The following is an 18232-nucleotide window of genomic DNA, read 5'->3' on the forward strand; positions in this document are numbered from 1 at the left end:
ACATCTGGATGGAGAGACCACTCCCCCGGATGTAAAGTCTGACGGCTGAGATAATCCGCTTCCCAATTGTCTACACCTGGGATATGTACCGCAGAAATTAGACAAGAGCTGGATTCCGCCCAAGAAAGTATCCAAGATACTTCTTTCATAGCTAGTTGTCATATTGTCTGTCTGAAAACAAATGAATGGTTGTCTCTTCAACAGAGGCCAAACCTGAAGAGCCCTGAAAATAGCACAGAGTTCTAAAATATTGATTGGTAACCTCGCCTCTTGAGATTTCCAAACCCCTTGTGCTGTCAGAGATCCCCAGACAGCTCCCCAACCTGAAAGACTTGCATCTGTTGTGATTAAATTCCCGGTTGGACAAACAAAGAGGCCCCTTGAGCTATACAATGGTGATCTAACCACCAAGTTAGAGAGAGTCGAACATTGGGATTTAAGGATATTGTGATATCCTTGAATAATCCGTGCACCATTGATTCAGCATACAAAGCTGAATAGGGGATCACATCCGATGTTGCAGTCATGAGACCTAAAACTTTCATGCACATAGCCACTGAAGGGAATGATTGAGACTGAAGGTTTCGACAAGCTGAAACCAATTTTATTCGTCTCTTGTCTGTTAGAGACAGAGTCATGGACACTGAATCTATCTGGAAACCTAAAAAGGTGACCCTTGTTTGGTAAATTGATCCTCCAACCATGTCTTTGAAGAAACAACACTAGTTGATTCATGTGAGATTCTGCAGAATGTAAAGACTGAGCTAGTACCAAGATATCATCCAAATAAGGAAACACCGCAATACCCTGCCCAAATGTTTTTGAAAAATTTTAATCTGTCCCCCACCAGCTGAGCTGGAATGAGGGCCGCAACTTCATGCGGACTTGGGGGCTGGCTTTGGTTTCTTAAAAGGCTTGGATTTATTCCAACTTGAAGAAGGTTGCCAATTGGAACCAGATTCTTTGGGAGAAGGCTTGGCTTTCTGTTACTTATTCTGTTGAAAAGAATGAAAAACAATTAGACACTTTAGATTTACCCTTATATCCTGAGGTAAAAAAATCCCTTCCCCAGTGACAGTTGAAATAATTGAATCCAACCGAGATCCAAATACATTGTTACCTTGGAAAGAAAGATAGTAATCTAGACTTAGATACAATGTCAGCATTCCAATATTTGAGCCACAAATCTCTTCTAGCTAAGATAGCTAAAGACAGATTTAACATCAATATTGATGATATCAAAAATAGCATCACAGATAAAATGATTAGCATGTTGAAGCAAGCGAACAATGATAGACAAATCATAATCTGTTTCCTGTTGCACTAAGCTTTCCAACCAAAAAGTTGATGCAGCTGCAACACCAGCCATGGATATAGCAGGCCTAAGAATGTAGCCAAAAAATAAATAAGCTTTCCTTAGATAAGATTCAAGTTTCCTATCTAAAGGGTCCTTAAAGGGCCACTGTAAGTAAATATTTTCTATGCCTGTTACTAACTAACTACCCCAAATACGCTTTTTATCAATAGCATTTCATTAACATATCTCTACCGTATATCAGAAATCTTGTCTGCAAATTTAATTGTTTTCCAAACCCACTCCGTGGGTATCCTTTGCTCTGTACCAATCCGTTTACAATACCTAGGTTTCAAAATGGCGCTTTAAACACAAAGTTATTGGTTTAAGTATTTTGAACACTCAGTGCTGAAAATAGTGGGCAGGATAACGTGACATCATCGGCGAATAAAAGATATAACTTTTAGAACGTTATGAAACTTCGTTTTGGAGAAAATATAGGTCAGTAGGTTTTAATTAATGTTTGTTAACTTTAATATGTTAGTTGTTTAGCTTAAAAATTATAACAGAAAGTAATCCTTTAAAAGAAGTACTATCTTCCATAGGAATAGTAGTACGTTTGGCAAGAGTAGAAATAGCCCCATCAACATTGGGGATTTGTTCCCAAAACTCCAATCTAACTGCTGGCAAAGGATACAACTTTTTAAACCTAGAAGAAGGAATAAAAGAAGTACCAGGCCTATTCCATTCCTTTGAAATCATATCAGAAATAGCATCAGGAACTGGAAAAAACTCTGGAGTAACCCCAGGTTTATAGAACAGAATTTAACCGTTTACTAGTTTTAGTATAAAGAGGACTAGTTTCCTCAATATCCAAAGTAATCAACACCTCTTAACAAGGAATGAATATACTCCATCTTAAAGAGATAAGTAGATGTGTCAGTGTAAATATCTGAGGTAGGATCTTCTGAACCTAGCTTATCATTACAACTGTTACATACTACAGCTGGAGATATAATCTCTGCTAATTTACAACAGATACACTTAGCTTTGGTAGAACTATTATCAGAAAGCAGGGTTCCAACAGTGGTTTCTGAGACAGGATCAGATTGAGACATCTTGCAAATGTAAGAGAAAAAAACAACATATAAAGCAAAATTATCAATTGCCTTATATGGCAGTTTCATGAATGGGAAAAAAAAATGCAAACAGAATAGCCCTCTGAGCATAAAAAAGGCAAGAAGCATATAGGAAGTGGGGTTTAAATAATTAAATTATTGGGAGGGGGCGGAGCCAACAGCCGAGGGGATCAGACGTGTGTTTCCTGAGCTCATAGGCCACGCTTATATAAAATGCCTGTTTACAGCAACAGAATAAGCAAAATTTATATGCAGATAACTACTGATTGATCTACAATAGAAAGATACCCTGTCTGAGTCAACTTGTGCTACTAGCTACGTGCATAGTAACCCCTATCAAGGGGAGCAGCTATACCGTGAGTGGCGGGATACTTGGGCCTACTACTTATACTACTAGCCTGTGCTCCCATAGACCTAAGCCTGAAACTGCTCTCATTATGAAAGAACTGCAAGAGTCACTATATGCCCTCTTGCAAGGTCTGGATCGGCAGCTCACAAGCTGCTTTATAGATATCGCTGACACACTAAGATCTGCAGTGCGCGGAGCGACCCAGAGCGAACTTGCAGATGAGAAGTCAGGAGACATATGGCCGACTTTCTCTATGGAAGACTCCTGGGTAACACAGACCCACCTGCCACCATGTCACATCGGTGGTGGCGCTCTGGATGGCTCATCGCAAGACCGACATGAACGGCTGAGGACGGATCATACTACAGCCGTGATGAAGGCTGCTGAGATAACGGAACTGTTTGCACAGAAGATGGAGCTGTGGCAGCCACTAAATCCCAAGCCGCTCCTCACAACAACAGAGTGGCCACACTCCCTTCCGGAGTTTAACAGCGAAGAGGTGTTTGATTACTTTGATGGTATCCTCCAACCTAATCTACTGCTGCTTGCACGCTCCTGCGTTTGGCGATATAGCTTTTCTCTACTGCTTTGGCCCTCTGCTGTAGATATCGCTGCCTTTTGCCTCACAGTGAGAATACCATTCCTCCTACCCGAAGCCCTGTTACCCAACATCAAGGCGGACATCTTACCTTTCTCAGCACGAGGTATGATTTGTGTAGTCAGGGGTGAATCTCTGGCTCCTATGATTATGCCTAAACTAGGCATCGGGTGAGATGTAATAGCGCCTCAGGCTACAAGCGTGGACAGCTGCTACTGTACTGTCCTGGGACCTTTTCATTATTTGTTTTATTTTATCTTCATCATGGCTACCTGCCGTAGGAGTGAGCTGACTTGTTGATCTCTGGCTTAGCTATTGGGTTAAATGACTGGCTATTACTCACTCTACTAAGTCAGAAGAAATGTCGCCAAGGTCTTCACATAGATCACACCCCTCCGGATCATTACAGGCATACAGAAGTGGAATCGGCTAAAGCGTTTCCCCAAATGAGTCATTTGCTTAGCCATTTTACTAGCAGGGTTGGTCTCTCCCTTGTATGAAGACATCTTAGTCGGAACTCTGCTGATACGGCATTGGTAATTGTCTCCAATGAACAGATAAATAACAAGCATGTGAAGTGAGACATTATCTTGTATCCAGAATACCTGACTCAAATCATATGCCAAATCTCTTGTTATGCCTATGTTAGAGAGGCATGAAACACTATTGAATATCCTGAAAGTGGCAAGGTTCTGTTTTGCTTAAATTGTTCTTATGCCTAATGTCTTGTCTTGTTAAGTATATATAGTACAAGAGCGCTGTTACCTACTATATGTGTTGCTCTAGTCCTTCTCCTTTATTATTGGATTTCCCTGTATGGTTATCACCAGACTCATAGCAGTAGGTTTATCCTTTAGTTTATTAATAACAATTACTAGTGGAAGATAGAAGTGATCAATTACTCAGCTGAGGCTAAATAACCTTATCATATAATATGAATTGGTTACTTTTTTTCTTGTATTGGGTTTACCATTAGATCTCCATTTAGTCAATATATATACTGTCCTAAAGCTGCACTAACCCACATGAAGTTCAGGATAATCTGTCATATGTTAATTGTGGTACTTACACATTAGGTTATATTGATGCTGAAGTTTTATTATTCTCTGGTTGCTTTGTTTGGCCCTTATTTTTACATACTTAAGACACTATCTCCCGTCAGGGCCTCTGAACATCTACTTACAACTGGGTTATTTATCTATTAATGTTGGCCCCTGCTATATATATATAAGTTGTGAAAGTTAATGGCTAGGGTTTATACCCCACTGAAGAACTATACGATATAGTTAATATTTATTTAGTTTAACATAGACTGTAGCCCCATTATATTATCTAAACTGGTATATACTTATAGACAGAGGTTTTGTTTGTTAAAACTAAAATTACTTGCATGAAGCATGTCCCTATAAATCCACTCAACAAGAGATATCCCCTGCAGGTTTGCTCATATTCTATGTTTTAATTAGGTATACAACTTTCAGAGATGCTACAGGGTAAAACCCCGTTATTTGCCTTATACAGTATATTAATAATTGAACATCTTGTACCCAATATGCCTAATGATGTTAAATTATCTGTTTGATCCCACTGGCTTATTCTTTAGCTCAATGTCTACCTGCTATTGCATTAATTATGTTTATTTACTATCCAGCTATTGTCCTGAGGCCTATGTCTCCCTAATCAGGGCACCTTACTTTTGTATTAGACTTGATGGTAAAACTAATCCTCTAGCTTATGTTATTCATCAACAGTTTCTGGTGGCTATACCGCTGTTTTACATCAATGGCAATCCCATCCATATGATTCGTATCAATGTTCTCTGTTATTTACTGATATGATATAGTATATGAGTCATATGTCATGTAACCCCTTAACTGTCACATACTCTTATGTATTTAATGTTCAAGCACAGGATAATCGCTTATAGTGTAAGTCTCAGAGCGATGCATGTTCGCTGCTCTATATACCATAGTTATGATGATGCTACAGTTATTAACTTGCTATAGGACCTGTCTCTGATATTACACCTGCTTCTAAACCTAGCTTTATGTTTAAGTATGCTCTATTCTTTGTATGGTGTTATATAGACTTAATTCTATTCTTAGACCTACAGGTATCTGTTCATGTTGACTAGTTGATATACAATTCTTATGCTATATAATGTCTGTTTTTTCATGGTTTCCTCATGTTTTCTAAGTCTTAGATAAGCTTAAAATAGTTCTCAAATGTACTAAGATAGATGGATTTTTTGCTACACGACACCACATAAGTCTTGACATATGCCAATGACTAGATATTTATACCCAAGACAATAGCTACTAGCCCAGACAATATAGCATCTGCTCCATCTCATATAGATACATGAATCCTGCAACTTACAACAACCCTTCTGCAAACCATCTACTCCTTAACCTATATGTAACTTCAGGAGACTTTAGTAGCCTCCCCACTTAGTCCCATATATATTGTAAGGTACATTGACAATACTTAAACTCTAATAACATAAGATCTTTACGATCAGGCACTTCTAAGTCCATTCCAGACACCCTAAGTTACTCACATTTATACATGGCTCCGTCCCCCCCACCTCCTTTCCCTATACGCATAGCGGTGCTTACCCGCTGAATATCCCCCTCCCCCCTATATAGCTCGGCCCAAGAGCGGCTGATACTCATGTTAAATCTCCACAAGCTGATATGTTGGTCTTAGGTAAAATATTATTAGATTGTGGAGCTCATACGCTGATAATATAAAATGAAGTTCTAATTCATCTCGCCTAAGTTATTGTCATATCCAGATTTGAAATATATATGCATATTGCTTACTTAATAATACCTTTATATAAACAATGTATTATTTTCTTTGTTGTAACTTTGGCCTTAGGGCGAGTTCTTGCTGTGATGATATTTGCTTTAACTTCAATAAAAAAATTATTTTAAAAAAAAAATAATAATTAAATTATTGGGCGCCAAGTATGACGCATAACGCAAAATGAAATTTTTTGGCGCTAACATCCGGAAATGACACAACTCGCGTCATGGCAGACGCAACGTTGTGCAATGAAACCTGGCGCCAACTACGACGCCAGAAATGACGAATTTGAGTCAACGAACGTACCTTCGCGCCCAAAAAATTCTCGCGCCAAGAATGACGCAATAAATATCCGCATTTTGCGAACCTAATTTTGTCCACGAAAATTAATGAAAAAGCAGTCAATTTGAAGAAAAGACTATACCCAGGTAAGAAAAAAAACTAAATTTATGCTTACCTGATAAATTTCTTTCTTTTGCGATGTACCAAGTCCACGGATTCATCCTTACTTGTGGGATATTATCCTTCCTAACAGGAAGTGGCAAAGAGCACCACAGCAGAGCTGTCTATATAGCTCCCCCTTAACTCCACCCCCCAGTCATTCGACCGAAGGCCAAGGAAGAAAAAGGAGAAACTATAAGGTGCAGAGGTGACTGAAGTAATAAAAAATACCATCTGTCTTGAATAGACAGGGCGGGCCGTGGACTCGGTACATTGCAAAAGAAAGAAATTTATCAGGTAAGCATAAATTTTTTTCTTTCTTTCTTTTGCATGATGTACCGAGTTCACGGATTCATCCTTACTTGTGGGATACCAATACCGAAGCTTTAGGACACGGATGAAGGAAGGGACAAGACAGAAACCTAAACGGAAGGCACCACTGCTTGCAAAACCTCTCTCCCAAAAATAGCCTCCGAAGAAGCAAAAGTATCAAACTTGTAAAACTTTGAAAAGGTATGAAGCGAAGACCAAGTCGCAGCCTTACAAATCTGTTCAACAGAAGCATCATTTTTAAAAGCCCATGTGGAAGCTACCGCTCTAGTAGAATGAGCTGTAATCCTTTCAGGAGGCTGCTGTCCAGCAGTCTCATAAGCCAAACGGATGATGCTTTTCAGCCAAAAGGAAAGAGAAGTCGCTGTAGGCATTTGACCCCTACGCTTTCCAGAATAGACAACAAACAAAGAAGATGTTTGATGAAAATCTTTGGTTGCCTGCAAATAAAATTTCAAAGCATGAACCATGTCCAAGTTGTGCAACAGACGTTCCTTCTTACAAGAAGGATTAGGACACAGAAGGAACAACAATTTCCTGATTGATATTCCTGTTAGTAACAACCTTAGGTACGAACCCAGGCTTGGTACGCAAAATCACCTTATCAGCATGGAACACAAGGTAAGGTGAGTCACATTGTAATGCAGATAGTTCAGAAACTCTTCGAGCTGAAGAGATAGCAACTAGGAACAAAACTTTCCAAGATAAAAGCTTAATATCTATGGAATGCATGGGTTCAAACGGAACCCCCTGAAGAACTAAATTTAGACTCCATGGTGGAGCAACAGGTTTAAACACAGGCTTAATTCTAGCTAAAGCCTGACAAAAAGCCCGAACGTCTGGAACATCTGCCAGACGCTTGTGCAACAAAAAAGACAGAGCAGATATCTGTCCTTTTAGGGAACTACCAACACTCATACACCAGACAGCAACAGCAATGGGTCCCATGGAATATTTAATGACAGTGGTTTCGTAATGTTCCAAGACAATAATAATCAGCAAGCACTATGTTATTAGGTAAACTCCAGTGGTGCAACACAATGGTATGTTTGTATAATCAATTTAATAACGTATTATTATTGAAAAAACCGGCATCCACTAGCATATATTCATCACAGATGTGGTATCCTTTTAGTAGCATGTGTGTATTCAGATATATATCCTCCTAATTTCATTAGAGATCAGTACTTGTACCACAATACACAGTCCCCACACCGGTATCAGAACGACTGACTTAACAATCACAGTGAATAATATTATTAATTCCGGTCCTACTCACCGCAGGAAGGGCAAATTTCAATGTATGTGGTGAATGATCTTGTCCGTGTCGATTTCTCCTAGTTGTCCACACACGCTGAGCACACCTGCAGGGTAGCTCAGTGATTGCCTGCTATGCAGGCTTTAGTTGCTTGGAAAGAAACACAGGTCATAGGTTGCATTCACCTCTCCTCAGCGTTTCCCTTGCGCTGATATAATGCATACAAATTCCAAAAGAGTTGTAAGAGGTGAATGCAGGCAGCACAACTTTGGTAAAAAGTAAAAATAAGTTTTATTCAATCATTTAAAATTGATACAAGCACAGATACAAGTGTTACCCAAACACACAGGGGAAAAAGACTGCCTTCCGACGCGTTTCCTGCTCAAACTGAGCACTTCATCAGGGATGGCAGGTGTCTCCCTTCCAAACTATTTATTGGAGTTGAACGACTTAACCCTTTATGTACTAAATTCAAGAATTAAATGTTCAGTTCATCTTTTCAACAAATGTTGTTACTGAACAAGGATCAAATGTCTTCAACTTCAACAAATCTCACCATTTTCCAACATAAATGTTACATTAGTTACTACAATATTTACATTAATTTACATTAACTTTCCAATTTGTTTGCAATTTAAACAATAGGGGAAGTTGCTGTGCAGGAAGAAAGTACTTCTCAATGTGTTGAACCACTTCTAAGTGAATAGTACCCTCTAAGAGAAATATTTATGACCTATAAATGTATCGGTTTGTTTGTGTAGCCGTATTATTTAATAACAAATTATAAATGCGAACTGTTTTTGTTCATATATTAAGTTTCGCTATATATAAATTCACGAACCTACCCAAAACACATCTCACAAAATATACAGTTTCACAGTGTCTAAATTCAGGTGAATCATATTACCTTGATACATCAAATAACAGAATGAGTTAGTAGTGATGTTAATCGATTTATATAGATTGTAAGTTTAGATGTAAAGATAACTTGTGTATTTATTTCACTGGGAGCTAGCTGTATGTCTCTATAATATGTATAAGTCACCACATATAGAGAATAAGACTTCCTATATATTAATGATAGAATTGATCATATATATAGTAGGAGGCAAAAAAAAACAAATAGCAAATAGTATTATAAACAAATATGCAGGTTAAGGAAAATTGAGATAGACTATCTGAATAAAATCTTTCTATTGCTGTAATATATATACACTTTTTCATTATAATTAATTAATTGCCAGTGCAAATCCCAGATTTTATTCATTCCATTGGGAAATCCAGTTCTTAACTTGTGAATCCAAAAGGCCTCTTTTTTATTTAGTTTCGCTAGTCTATCTCCTCCAGATATTCTATTTGGCACTCTGTCTATGATTTGAAATTGAAACATTTTAAGTATCTCTTCTTGCATGTTTTTGTTATAATTAGTTCCATGTCTATGTGTTGCAAAGTGTCTAGCTACTGGAGTCTTAGGTTCCTTTGCCTCAATAGACAATAGATGTGTCAGCCGTAAAGGACCAGCTCAGGATTCAACCCAACTGCTAGCGTGAAAAGTAAAAAACACACGCTAGCACACTGAGAAATATCCTGGACGTGACCCACTCAGGATTGAAGAAAACAAATGTCCCTTTAAGCAGGTTAGTAAATAAACAAGGATTCCTTTTAGCAGGTTTGGATAAGCAAGTGTCCCTTTAAGCAGGTTTAGTAAACAAACTGAGATTCCTTTTGGCAGGTTTGGATAAAGTAAATGTCCCTTTAAGCAGGTTAGTAAATAAACAAAGATTCCTTTTAGCAGGTTTGGATAAAGCAAATGTCCCTTTAAGCAGGTTAGTAAATAAACAAAGATTCCTTTTAGCAGGTTTGGATAAAGCAAATGTCCCTTTAAGCAGGTTTAGTAAACAAACTGAGGTTCCTTTTTGCAGGTTTGGATAAAGTAAATGTCCCTTTAAGCAGGTTAGCAAACAAACAGAGATTCCTTTTATCAGGTTTGAATAAAGCAAATGTTCCTTTAAGCAGGTTAATGAACAAACAGTAATATCTTCCTCTTATTAGATTTGAATAAAGCAAATGTCCCTTTATGATGATTATCAAACAAACAGATATTCCCTTTAGCAGGTTTAGATTAAGCAAATGTCCTTGTATGCAGGTAGTAAACAAACATAAAATCCTTATTAGCAGGTTTAGGCAAACTGGCAGAGAATATTCAGGCAAGGATTCAGGCAAGGAGACAAAAGAATTACTCACTTACAGGTCCGGTCCGGGAGATAGAAAAGAGAAAACAAACGGGCGCCAATTCAGATCTCCCGCCGAGATTTGAAGGCAGGGAGACTCTGACGTCAGGAGGAGAGCCAGATACCGCGTCACGTTGCTAGGCAACGTGACGTGATAGAGAGGGGATCTGTGAGCCGCGGCGACACGGCAATGAGCAGATCCAATTCATGACAGCACCCCCCTCTCAAGGACCCCTCCGGGGGACAGGACCAGGCCTAGCAGGATAAGCTTTGTGAAAGGCCTTAATCAAAGCAGGGGCGTGAACATGCCGGGCTGGTTCCCAAGTCCGTTCCGTGACCGGATAACCCTTCCAATGGATGAGATAGTATAGTTTCTTGCCACGAAGTTTGGAATCCAGAATGTGAGCAATCTCAAACTCAGGCTGTCCCTGTACCAAGAGAGGCGGAGGTTTGGGCAGAGATTTAGAAAATCTATTAGATTTCACCGGTTTCAGGAGAGAAACATGGAACACAGGGTGAGCTTTGAGAGTCTTGGGAAGAGCAACTCGATATGCAGTAGAACAAACTTGACCCAGTATTCGGAAAGGACCCACATATCGAGGCCCCAATTTGATAGAAGGTTGTTTGAGATGAAGGTGACGAGTAGAAATCCACACCTTGTCTCCAGGACGAAAATTAGGAGCCTTCTTCCGTCTGCGATCAGCAAAAAACTTGTATCTTTTAGAAGCTTTGGAAAGAAGATCACGTATTTCACGCCAATGTCGAGTTAATCTCCGAGCAGTTTGATCAGAAGCAGGATTTTCAGAAGAGGAAGTATACAGAGGAAATGTTCTGGGTTGAAATCCATAAGCTGCAAAAAAGGGAGAAGATTGAAGAGATGAATTGTAACGAGCATTATGGGCCAACTCCGCTAAAGGAAGATAACGAGTCCAATTAGAATGATGATGGTCCACATAATGTCTAAGGTAAGTCTCCAGACATTGGTTTACTCTCTCGGTTTGACCATTAGACTGTGGATGATGAGAGGTTGATAAAGAGATTGTAGTGCCAAAATGTTTGCAGAGCCATTTCCAGAACCGAGAAACAAATTGTACCCCTCTATCGGAAACGATGTCCAAAGGAAAACCATGTAATCTCACGATATGCAAAAGGAAAAGCTCAGAAAGTCCCTTGGCAGATGGAAGACCAGGCAAAGGAATGAAATGGGCAGACTTCGTAAACCTGTCAACCACCACTAAAATAGTGTTGTTTCCGGCAGAAAGAGGAAGGTCTGTAATAAAATCCATAGATAGATGGGTCCAAGGCTGGTGAGGAATGGGTAAAGGTTGAAGTAAACCAGAAGGGAGTTGACGAGGAGCTTTATTTGTAGCACATTGAGTGCAAACTGAGACGTAATCTTTAACATCTTGAGAGAGAGTAGGCCACCAGACATACTGTTTAAGATTCCGAGTCGTGTTACTGACGCCAGGATGTCCAGAGAGAGGACTATCATGAGCCCAATGGAGAATCTTTGGACGGAGATGTTCAGGAACAAATAATAAACCGTCAGGAGATTTAAAGGAAGAAGGAAGATCCTTTTGAGCAGACTGTAACTCCTGTAAACAAGAGGTTGATAATTGAGCTATGACTTCTTGTGGATGAAGTATGGTACCAGATTCTGGAGTAGAGGTAGATTGAAACTGCCTGGATAAGGCATCCACTTTTATATTCTTAGAACCAGGTATATAGGAAAGATTGTAATTAAAACGTGAAAAGAATAAAGACCAACGAGCTTGTCTGGAATTCAATCGTTTGGCAGTTTGGAGATAAAGAAGATTTTTATGATCCGTGAGTATGGAAAATGGAAAGGTAGTACCCTCCAACCAATGCCTCCATTCGTCCAGAGCCATCTTGATGGCTAATAATTCCTTATTGCCAACGTCATAATTTAATTCAGAAGAAGTAAATTTCTTGGAAAAGAAACCTACAGGATGAATCTTACCCGTGTCAGGTATTCGTTGGGAAAGAACAGCCCCAGCAGCAACAGAAGAAGCATCCACTTCTAGGATAAATTGAAAATCCGGATTTGGGTGACGGAGTATGGGTGCAGAAGAAAAGGCCTTTTTGAGAGACTCAAAGGCCTTAATAGCCTCTGGGGACCACTTTTTACAATCTTGCCCCTTTCTAGTGAGTGACGTGAGAGGAGAAGTAATAGTAGCAAATCCTTTGATAAATTTCCTGTAATAATTGGCGAAGCCAAGAAACCGTTGTAGAGCCTTAAGAGAATCAGGTCTAGGCCAATCCAAAATGGAAGAAAGTTTATTCGGATCCATTTCAAATCCAGATTCAGATATTACATAACCCAAGAAGGGTATGGATTTTTGATGAAATGAACATTTCTCCAATTTGGCGAACAGATGATTGTCTCGTAACCGTTGCAAAACCTTCCTGACATGGTGTACATGATCTTGATAATTGTGAGAAAAAATTAAAATATCGTCAAGGTAGATAATGACGAAGGAGTTCAAAAAATCCCGAAAGATCTCATTGACGAAGTGTTGAAAAACAGCAGGGGCATTACACAGCCCAAAAGGCATAACCAGATATTCATAATGCCCAAATCGAGTGTTAAAGGCTGTCTTCCATTCGTCTCCTTTGCGCATGCGAATAAGGTTATAAGCACCACGAAGGTCCAGTTTGGTAAATATTGTAGCTCCTTGAAGATAAGTGAACAGTTCAGGAATAAGAGGCAGAGGGTAACTATTCTTGACTGTGATTTGATTCAAACCCCGATAATCAATACAAGGTCGCAGTCCTCCATCCTTCTTTCCCACAAAAAAGAAACCAGCCCCAAGAGGAGAAGAGGAAGGTCGAATAAAACCTCTAGCCAAACTATCTTGGATATATTCCTCTAAGGCAACATTCTCTGGCCTTGAGAGCGGATACGTCTTGCCACGAGGGTAGGTTGCCCCAGGAAGTAGATCAATGGGGCAATCAAAAGTACGATGTGGGGGAAGACGTTCTGCTTCTTTCTTGGAAAAAACATCAACGTAATCTTGATAAGGTGTGGGTAACGACCCAGAGGTGTCAATAGTGAGAGCAATGGTGAGAGGCACTTTCGTGGGAATCTGAAGACACCTATTTTGACAAGTATATCCCCAGGAAATGAGTTCGCCTTGAGTCCAGGAGAATACAGGATTATGTAACTGGAGCCAGGGAAGACCCAATATTATGGGAAATTGAGGAGTCGAGATTACATCAAAACATATTGTCTCTGAATGAAGAATTCCAACAGAAAAGAGAATGGGTCTAGTAGCAAACTGGATAAGTCCGGGACCCAAAGGATCTCCACTAACAGTGGAGACTGGAATAGAATATTCCTTTTTGCTTAATGGAATAGAGTGAGTAGTTACAAATGTGGAATCGATGAAGACTCCTCCAGCACCAGAGTCAATAAGAGCTTGAGTATGAATCCTGTCTCCTCCAATTTGAAGAGTAACCGGGACAAAAAGTTTATTATTGAGGGAATGAGATCCTATTTGGCTTAACTTAGTTCCCTGGACAGAAGTTAAGCCCTGGCTTTTACCGGTCTGGTAGGACAATCTTTTAATAAATGTCCTTTAAGGCCACAGTATAAACACAGTCCAAGAGATCGTCTCCTCAGACGTTCAGTTTCAGTTAATCTAATGGTGCCAATTTCCATTGGTTCAGTCTGATCGGAAGGTGGAGAAACGGGAGTTAAAGGGTTAGAGATACGAGGTACCAGACGAAAAGGACGATTAGAAGCTTTCTGATTTCTCTCTCTTTCTTGTTGGCGTTCGCGGTATCTGGAATCGAGACAAATACAAAGATTTATCAGAGCCTCTAGAGATTCTGGGATTTCACGATAGACCAACTCATCTTTGAGACGTTCAGAGAGTCCTTTGCGAAAAGCTGCTCTAAGAGCTCCCTGATTCCAGGTAGTCTCAGAAGCTAGAGTGCGAAATTCAATAGCATATTGAGATACAGGTTGACCACCTTGTCGTAAGTCTAGAAGAGAAGCTTCAGCAGCGGCAGACCTCCCTGGCTTATCGAAGACATTTGAAAAGACAGAGAGAAATGTATCCACATCCTGGAGTATTGGATCATTCTTTTCAAGCAAAGGTGATACCCAGGCTAAGGCTCTACCTTTCATTAAGGATATAAGGAAAGTGATTCTAGAGGAGGGAGTTGCAAAGAGAACTGGACTATTCCGAAAATGAAGGCGACACTGATTCAAAAAACCCCTACAATCCTCAGGATTCCCATCATATTTGTCCGGAAGAGGTATCCTGGGACTGAGCTGAGCTTGTGTCTGATTGGTAGGATTCGTAGGGGGAGAGGGATCCAAAGGAATAGGATTAGGAGGTATAGGAGCAGCCATATTCTGAAGTAAAATAGTTATCTGATCCAACTTTGCGTCCAAGGATTGTAAGTGGGTAGCATGAGATCCCAATAACTGTCCCTGGTGGGTCACGGCCATGGATAATTCAGTGGGGTCCATTTTTAAGGCCCGTTTGTAATGTCAGCCGTAAAGGACCAGCTCAGGATTCAACCCAACTGCTAGCGTGAAAAGTAAAAAACACACGCTAGCACACTGAGAAATATCCTGGACGTGACCCACTCAGGATTGAAGAAAACAAATGTCCCTTTAAGCAGGTTAGTAAATAAACAAGGATTCCTTTTAGCAGGTTTGGATAAGCAAGTGTCCCTTTAAGCAGGTTTAGTAAACAAACTGAGATTCCTTTTGGCAGGTTTGGATAAAGTAAATGTCCCTTTAAGCAGGTTAGTAAATAAACAAAGATTCCTTTTAGCAGGTTTGGATAAAGCAAATGTCCCTTTAAGCAGGTTAGTAAATAAACAAAGATTCCTTTTAGCAGGTTTGGATAAAGCAAATGTCCCTTTAAGCAGGTTTAGTAAACAAACTGAGGTTCCTTTTTGCAGGTTTGGATAAAGTAAATGTCCCTTTAAGCAGGTTAGCAAACAAACAGAGATTCCTTTTATCAGGTTTGAATAAAGCAAATGTTCCTTTAAGCAGGTTAATGAACAAACAGTAATATCTTCCTCTTATTAGATTTGAATAAAGCAAATGTCCCTTTATGATGATTATCAAACAAACAGATATTCCCTTTAGCAGGTTTAGATTAAGCAAATGTCCTTGTATGCAGGTAGTAAACAAACATAAAATCCTTATTAGCAGGTTTAGGCAAACTGGCAGAGAATATTCAGGCAAGGATTCAGGCAAGGAGACAAAAGAATTACTCACTTACAGGTCCGGTCCGGGAGATAGAAAAGAGAAAACAAACGGGCGCCAATTCAGATCTCCCGCCGAGATTTGAAGGCAGGGAGACTCTGACGTCAGGAGGAGAGCCAGATACCGCGTCACGTTGCTAGGCAACGTGACGTGATAGAGAGGGGATCTGTGAGCCGCGGCGACACGGCAATGAGCAGATCCAATTCATGACAAGATGCTCACGTATTCGTTCTTTTACAGCCCTTATTGTTCGTCCTGTATATTGCTTGCCACATTTTCTACATGAAATTAAATATACTGCATAATCTGACTGACAATCAAAATGATGTTCAATGGAAAATTCTTGTGAGGTAGTATGTGATATGAGTATTTCACCCTTTTTCACGTAATGACAACTTTTACAAGGTCTACCACCACATTTAAATGTACGTCTTTTAGGATTTAGCCAGGTCTCTCTATCTCTACTATGTACATTGGAATCTGAAAAGTTTCTATTTACAAATTGGCCTATGGTTTTTGCTTTCCTCGAAACAAATTTTACACCATCCACAGAGATGTTTTCAAGTGCTGATTCTTTTTCCAATATTGGCAAGTATTTCTTCACTATATTACATATTTTTGGATATTGATTACTGTATTGTGTGGAAAATACTATTTTATTTTCAGAGTTAAAGCTCTTACTTTTGTCTTTCAACAATTCTTCTCTATCCATTATGCGTACTTCTCTAAGTGTATGTTCTAGCTGATTCTTATTATACCCTCTATTTATGAGGCGCTTCTTAAGCTGTTCTGCATGTGTGTTGTAGTCATCTGTGTTGCTACAATTTCGACGTAAGCGAATAAACTGACCTTTGGGTATTGCCCCTTTGAGATGTCTTGGATGGTTTGATTCTGCCCTGAGAATTATGTGTGTCTTTTCTATAAGTTTCCATACTCACAGTCATATTAGTTTTATCGATTTTAATTTTGAGATCAAGGAAGTTAATACTATCTTTGGCATAGCTCCAGGTAAACTTAAGGTTCATGCTGTTGTAGTTTAAGGTCTTAACGAAATTTTCTATCAGTTCGACACTACCACTCCATATAATGAGCACATCGTCAATAAATCTTGTGTAGAATTCAATGTGATGCTTGTACTCATTTAACTCTCCAAAGATTTTAAACAATTCAAAGTAACTTAAATAAATATTCGCATATGAGGGGGCAAATTTTGCCCCATGGCTGTTCCTCGCTTTTGTAGGTACATTTTACCTTCAAATACAAAATAATTATGTGTCAACAGATAGATCACAACTTCTGTGAGGTAACTTATGAAGACAGTGTCATAGTTAGTGTAGAGTTTTAAAATTTCTTCCAAGGCTAATACTCCCTGCTGATGTGGTATACATGAGTATAAAGATACTACATCTATAGTTAGGAGGATATCAGTGTTACTCAGTGCGAAACCTTCTAATTTCTAAGCAGTTGTTTGGTGTCTCTAAGGTAACCAGGCATATTGACTACCACTGGTTGTAAGTGGCCGTCAACCCATTCCCCTAATCTCTCTCCCAAGGTGCCTATGGTGGAAATTATTGGTCTTCCCGGTGGTCTTGTGGGGTGTTTATGAATTTTTGGCAAGTGTTTAAATGTTGATATTACTGGAGTTTTTATGAGTAGGGAATCAACTATTTTTTTCATCAAATTCATTCAATTTCAAATCATAGACAGTGCCAAATAGAATATCTGGAGGAGATAGACTAGCGAAACTAAATAAAAAAAGAGGCCTTTTGGATTCACAAGTTAAGAACTGGATTTCCCAATGGAATGAATAAAATCTGGGATTTGCAGCTATACACTGGCAATTAATTAATTATAATGAAAAAGTGTATATATATTACAGCAATAGAAAGATTTTATTCAGATAGTCTATCTCAATTTTCCTTAACCTGCATATTTGTTTATAATACTATTTGCTATTTGTTTTTTTTGCCTCCTACTATATATATATTAATATATAGGAAGTCTTATTCTCTATATGTGGTGACTTATACATATTATAGAGACATAGAGCTAGCTCCCAGTGAAATAAATACACAAGTTATCTTTACATCTAAACTTACAATCTATATAAATCAATTAACATCACTACCAACTCATTCTGTTATTTGATGTATCAAGGTAATATGATTCACCTGAATTTAGACACTGTGAAACTGTATATTTCTTTCATGTAATTAGCAAGAGTCCATGAGCTAGTGACGTATGGGATATACATTCCTACCAGGAGGGGCAAAGTTTCCCAAAACTCAAAATGCCTATAAATACACCCCTCACCACACCCACAAATCAGTTTTACAAACTTTGCCTCCTATGGAGGTGGTGAAGTAAGTTTGTGCTCGATTCTACGTTGATATGCGCTCCGCAGCAGGTTGGTGCCCGGTTTTCCTCTCAGCGTGCAGTGAATGTCAGAGGGATGTGAGGAGAGTATTGCCTATTTGAATGCAATGATCTCCTTCTACGGGGTCTATTTCATAGGTTCTCTGTTATCGGT

The sequence above is a fragment of the Bombina bombina genome, chromosome 1 (assembly GCF_027579735.1).
Source record: "Bombina bombina isolate aBomBom1 chromosome 1, aBomBom1.pri, whole genome shotgun sequence".
NCBI classification, from domain to species: Eukaryota; Metazoa; Chordata; class Amphibia; order Anura; family Bombinatoridae; genus Bombina; species Bombina bombina.